The sequence below is a fragment of the Mus pahari genome, chromosome X (genome assembly GCF_900095145.1).
Source record: "Mus pahari chromosome X, PAHARI_EIJ_v1.1, whole genome shotgun sequence".
Classification (NCBI taxonomy): domain Eukaryota; kingdom Metazoa; phylum Chordata; class Mammalia; order Rodentia; family Muridae; genus Mus; species Mus pahari.
Window position 1 is genome coordinate 144,566,710 of NC_034613.1, and position 6,563 is coordinate 144,573,272.

Consider the following 6,563-nt stretch of genomic DNA (forward strand, 5'->3'; position numbering starts at 1 on the left):
TCTCCCTGTCTTAATCTTCTGGATTCAATCACCACTGTGTCTCAAGATCTCCATACCAAGATCCAGATCAGAAACTTCTATCTCCCAGTCTCAAGATTAGGTTCACTGGTGAGCCTTCCAATTCTGGATTGTAGTTCATTTCAAATATAGTCAAGTTGACAACCAGGAATAGCCACTACACCATCATAGTCCACAGTTCTAGGAAAGTCCCTAAATATACCAACCTTGTCTCTTGGCTTCTATAACTCTGCATATTGCTAACTGTTCTTGTTGATTAAAGTGCATCAAACCAGGATGTGTTTTTTATACATAAAAAGCCAAGAATAGCAAGGCTCCAGCCTGAGTGACTTGGGAGAGTTCCTCATGTATCTGCAGGCCAGTTGTATTTTGTTTTAAGTACATCTATGATTTCTCTGGTGGGGTTACCTCACAACAGGTCCATGGACTCAGACAATGTATACCTTGAAGATAACAAAGAAAGGACATTTTACTATACTTACAGATCAGTGTCTCACCCAGACTTCATCAGAGAAGCTTCTTGTAGTGGATGGGAACTAAACAGAGAGACCCGCAACTGGACAACGTGCAGAGAGTGAGAGACCTTAGAGCACTTATTCCTAAATGGAAACCTAAATTGCATTTCTTCCCTCAAGGCTTATGAATTTATGAAGTAGAGAAGGCAGGAAGATTTTAAGAACCATAGGTAGCACTTGACTATGTCCAAGAAACATTTTCCAGATATAACAGGGCTCATATATGTATGAACTCATAGAACCTGTGATAGCATTAAAATTTTAAACATACTTCACGAGGTGCTCTTAAAAAGCTCTAGTTTTATTCCTTAGTGCCTGGCTAAAAGGTTACTTTTCCTCCTATCTGCTCATGGGTTTTGCTGGAATTTGGTTAGGTGAGTGCAATGTCTACATGGAGGGAACTATGTAATTATATTTTAATAATAATACAAAAGAAATTCATAAATGAGGTAAAAATGAAGATGTCTGCGGTCTCCTTATCCAGTTGATGCCCACATGACTCATAACATTCCAGGGAAGGTGCAGCTCGATGGGCCACCAAACCTGAGTCACTTCCAGCAATTGTGAAAGGCTGATGAATCTGCATATATTTGCTCAAACATTTCTTAGGAGCCACATACTAATTCTTTTGTTTTTTTACTATACAGGAGTATGAAGTCATCCATGTCTGTAATACTTGTGGTCTGTGAGCTCTTCTAGGATGGGGTTGTGGAATCTCAGGGTTCCAGGCTTGAGAACTGAAACACAATATGTTGCTACTTTCTAGGTTGATGAGCAGTTCTTGGGTGGCTATCCTAAGTCAGAAGGCTCCAATCTATAGTCACCTATTTGTTTGACTGAAGTTTGCCTCCAACACCAGTGTAGGAGGATAATGAAGACACTGTGCTCATTTTTCAGGTTGCCCTATCCATTCTTCTCTTTGTAGCCTGTCTACTTCCTTTGCCATGGTACAATGCCATCATTATCTCAGTGTCATTTATTCTTCAACTGATTTTGACACATTTTCAGGAATAGTCAGTGGGTGTCCTAGTGCTGATTTTGTAGATCTTTCCCACATGCCCATAAGCATAAGTACTGCTTCTTTTATGTCAGTTTGTGTCTAAGAATACATTTGCAGCTCATGAGTCTAACTAGTAAGGGTTATTTATTTATTTATTTATTTATTTTTGGTTTTTCAAGACAGGGTTTCTCTGTATAGCCCTGGCTGTCCTGGAACACACTCTATAGACCAGGCTGGCCTCAAACTCAGAAATCCGCCTGCCTCTGCCTCCCAAGTGCTGGGATTAAAAGCGTGTGCCACCACCACCCGGCAGTAAGGGTTATTGAAGTCTCTGCCCATTGGCTTGTTCTTAGATCCTCAAACCTAAATAAAAGTAAAAGCTTTTATTGCTTGAGTTTTCTTTTACATTTTAATTTTCCTTTTCTGGAAATTGTGCTTGGTATCTGTTATGATCTTTGTTTTCTATAACAGCTCTTACCACATAGACTTCCAAAGTTCTTCAAAGTTCTTCAAGCTTCCTACAGGGAAATATGAAGTTATACAAACATCTCCAGTCATTGAGACATTACTTGTTTCCTTGAAATTCTCAGTGACCTCTGGGTACATGTTTTGGAATTGCAGATCTCCACATGGGTGGATACCAGCTTCCATGGAAAGGAAGCCTAAGGCTGATTGGATTCCTTCCAAAGACTCTTGAAATTGGACATCTTCTCTCACCATGTAGAGAGGAGGATTTAGTTTCATAATGATAATTTCTACTGCATGACTGTAAAGCACCACAGATTCCACTATTTTAATAAGCTGGTTAGTACACACTCTACTTTTTAAGAACTAAAGAATAGAGGCCATTAATGCATATGACTTTTATCAATCAAAATCATTGGGTTGAAAATCAAATGGAATTTCTGAGCAAATCAGTAAGAACAATTGTTCTATGATTTACGAGCAGGGAGTGGGTTGTTGGAAACGCCCTCTGTGCTCGATGGACTGCACATTGTGCTTGCTGTTCGTCCAGGCTGCTTTTCTGAAAGCAAATCTGTTGCTGAAAGAAGAGCATGGAACGAGGGAACAAATTGTGCATTAGAAGGTACTAGGATTGTGAAAGTCAGTTGGACTGGAAACCACCAATTGGCAATTGGCTTATGGAGATGAGACAGACAAAGCATGAAGTCGCAGGAAGGAAGGCTAGAGATAGGAGTGGCTCATTAGCCAAACACTTCTGAATGAAATGCTGAGGGACACCAAATCTCTTCAAGCAATTCTTATGTCGTACTGACCTTCCCATAGGAGGGAAGGAGGACTCGAGCATGTTTAGAAAATTGAAAATAATAGCTTTGTGGTAAAGCACTTGCCATATAATTTGAGCCTCAGCCCACATGTATTAAGCCAAGTAAGTGTGGTGGACACCAGTAATGCCAAGTCTCAGGAGGCATAGTAATGGGGTCCTCCTGGGGAAGCTGGCTTACTAGACTAGCTGCAGTGGATAAGCTCTGGTTTCAGATAGACTCTCCTCAGTAAACATAGTAGAAATGCAGACTGAGGCAGACATGCACACACACACACACACACACACACACACACACACACACTCATACTCATGCATGTATACCACACACATATATGCACAAAATTAAAAATTTTCATTTCTTCATAATCCTCCTTCTTCATTTCATCTTTCTGATAATTCTCAATATTCTTTAGAAAATGAAACCTCTTTTGAGCTCATGACATTGAACATTTATTTGTGTCTGCTCTCTCTCTCTCTATTATCTATTAACCTCTTTGCAACTTATGATTCACAGAGCACATTTGCACATTGCTTTATCCTCACCCCAGAACATTTCATCAGCATGTGTAGCTTCATACATAGGCGTCAATATACTATTTGGGAGACCATTATCGGATATTGCCTTCCTAATTTCCTTTCAAGAATCTTGCCCCAGTCTTGGTTCTTGGTGACTTGAAGCACTTAACCTTTATTGCAGTCTTGCATCTCTTTGTATGTTGTTTGCCTTCTGCCTTAGAGCCCATGTCTGTCTTTTCACCATTTTCTCCCCAGTATCCATTACAGTGGGTAGCACACTGAATGAGCTCTGAAAATACTGATTGAATGAATGCACAGTTTATTTTGTGACACATGATGCTAATGATATACTGAAGTCTCAGTACGAACTGGAGCGAAAGCTTGTCTTGAGTTATAGAAACGAATGACATTTTAAGTTTTAATGATAAGTATCTCACTAAAACAATTCAAGTTCTTTCAATGGGTGACAGGCAAAACCCATAGGAAAACAGGGAAGCGACCACCAACCTCCTTTATCTGTTGTCTTTGCATGTCCCCTGCTCCTCAATGACTTGAGGTCTTATCATTTGTCTAGCCTATCAAGACCTATAGGATGTGACACAAGTAGTTGAAACCTGAGGGTGCCCTTCACTCAGTAGCATCCATTTTGCTTTTCACTTTCTCTCTGTAATTGAACACAAAGGGTTTACATGAAAAAGTATTCAGCTAGCAAATAGAAGAGTAGAGGAATATTTATTGTCTGCAGCAAATAAGAAGAGCAAATCAATGTACTTTCTGAACAAAGAGGATTTATTCATGGAGTCTATCCCTATGCATTCTAAGAAATCACTTTAGGGCCACACTCACTTTAAGGGCATGGTTCAGGAGGGAAAAGTGCTGGACATGTTTATGGCATGCATATGTCAAGGTTATGGAGCTTATGTTCAAAATGATAAAATGGAGGAGTGCTCAGTTTGTGTCATAAAGATGGCAGACAGGGACACCTCTGGGCATTATCAATTTCCTCCAAAAAGTTGTAGCTGAAACAAAAGGAAGGGATACTTTGAATGCACACTAACATAGGAGTTTGTCCCTAAAGGTGTCTGCCTTGTTTAGGGTTAACATTTCTTGCTCAGAATTGGGAGATGTTTTTGTCTGTTTTCGGGTTACCAGAGATAAAAACTAAAACTTTATATATGATACAGAATCACTCTACCATGGAGTGACCCAAATCACAGAAATGGAGGACTTTTAAGGCCCTTGGCAAAGTCATCTGGAAAAGACCTGAGCTGTCAAGCAACCAACCACACAAGTGAGTCACCTTGGATGACCAAACAGGTAGTTCCATATTCTGGGTGTGCATATTAACCAGGTGCTGTGGCTTCTTGTCATATTAGTCCTTTGGTGTCCTTGGGAGACAAAGCACTTTCCCTGACTAGATAATCACTACTGATTGGATAGGCCTGCTTGGCCTCCAAACCTATCTTTTCATATCCAAAGCAGTTAATTTAAAGCTCAAATCCTAACCCTCTCTGCACTGACCATTTCCTCTCTGTGTGGCTCTGTGAGGGATCCTGTGTCCCCTTCCTCTTCAGAAGTGTGCTCAGCATTATCAGGGAAGATGTGCTCCTGATCTATTGGCTCCCCTATATCTAAGTAGTAGTAACAAAGTCTGCATTTTAAAACAGCAAGCCCAGTAGAAGTGTGATATGATTGGAGTAACTGAGGAACTTGGTTGGGGGAAAGAATAATCTTGGTGTAGCCCAGAAGAACAAGAGACAAAGCAAAGGTATTTTGGCACAGGGCCTTTCTTTTTGCACCAGAGCCCAGACAAACCTAGTAAACACACTGGCCAAAATGGACTATCTTTTATCATTGGTGTAAGTGGTGACTGCAACTCATCCCACTGATGGAAGCTCAATTTCATAGAGTTCCCAATCTGTTGAAACTAGTTAATAGGCTCAAGAGAAGCAGGAGTTCAAGAAATGTGGACTCTTGCCTGATTACCTTCGATAGGAAAAAAAAAAAACCCTCTCCATTTCTCAGAACATAAAGAGCTGTGTTCACTTTTGAGTTGTAGAGGCTTATTGTGAAAGATATCTTACGAGACTTTGGAGACCAGTCCCAGTGTTCCTTCTATGTAATGCTAGGGTTTCCATAATAAGGACAAGTGTTGGTTTTTTTCCTCTTACCCCCTTCACTTACTTATTTAATAATAGCAAGGTGGATGCAGTTTTCCTTTTTAAATTTTATTTTATATGGATATGTGTGTGCTTTGCCTACATATATGTCCATGTACCACTTGCATTCCAGGTACTCCAAGAGTTCCTAAGAAGGTATTGGACCCCCTGAAAAATGGATGTAGAGATTGTTGTGAGACATCATGTAGTTGCTGGAAATCAAACGTGGGTGTTCTAGAAGAGCAGCCAGTGGTCTTAACTGCAGAGCCATATCTCTAGTCTTTGTAGTTTCCTTTTTTTTTTTTTTTTTTCAGGAGCTGTGATCGTTTCTCTCCATTATCTTTATAAAACATCATTAGAACATTTATTTTGACAGTGTAGAGTAGAGAGCCCACTCTGTGACAGATTCATCTGAACGGTGTCTCCTATTTCATGCAGTCAGGGTACAGAGCGTCCATGTTGGTTTGCTTACAAAATCCAGACAACCAAACAGTCCTTTATCTCTAAAGTAGGCTTAGAATGGATGGGTCAGGCATTCTAGGATCTGCACCACCCATAAATCCCAGGTAAATCACAAGGAGAGTAAATCCCCCAGCAGAAGGCAAACTGGCTGTCCTTAAAGAGCTGCTGCAGACTCTGAATCCAGTCTCTGTTCAGCTTCACCATGGCGATGGCCTGCAGTGCTGTGAAGGACTTCTTACTCTTTATGTGATACTCATTATCTCCCTTCACTTTTGTTAGTGAGTGGATCCTCAGCTTAAATATATCTTCAAGCTGGCTTCTGTACCCCTTTGACAGTTTAGTTTAATTATTGTTAATTCTTTGAGGTATGAGCAAGGTATTAGGTTATATAGAAGAATTTCTTGTTCGGGGAGCTATATTTAGGACTGAAATGTCATGGTGTTTTCAATTTATTTTCAAATGTGTGAGTAACAACAAAAATCCCAGTGCTCTGTATGCAGACGTGCCCCCTCCCTCTGTGTGTGTGTGAGAGAGGGGGGAGGATAGGGAGAGGAAGAGAGGGAGAGAGAGGGAGAGGGAGAGAGAGAGAGAGAGAGAGAGAGAGA

At 40.5% G+C, this 6,563-nt stretch overlaps 1 pseudogene; it reads right to left on the reverse strand.

The window, feature by feature from the left end:
- Positions 1-5,999: 5,999 nt before the first annotated feature.
- Positions 6,000-6,162, reverse strand: LOC110313263 (annotated as a pseudogene).
- Positions 6,163-6,563: the final 401 nt, after the last annotated feature.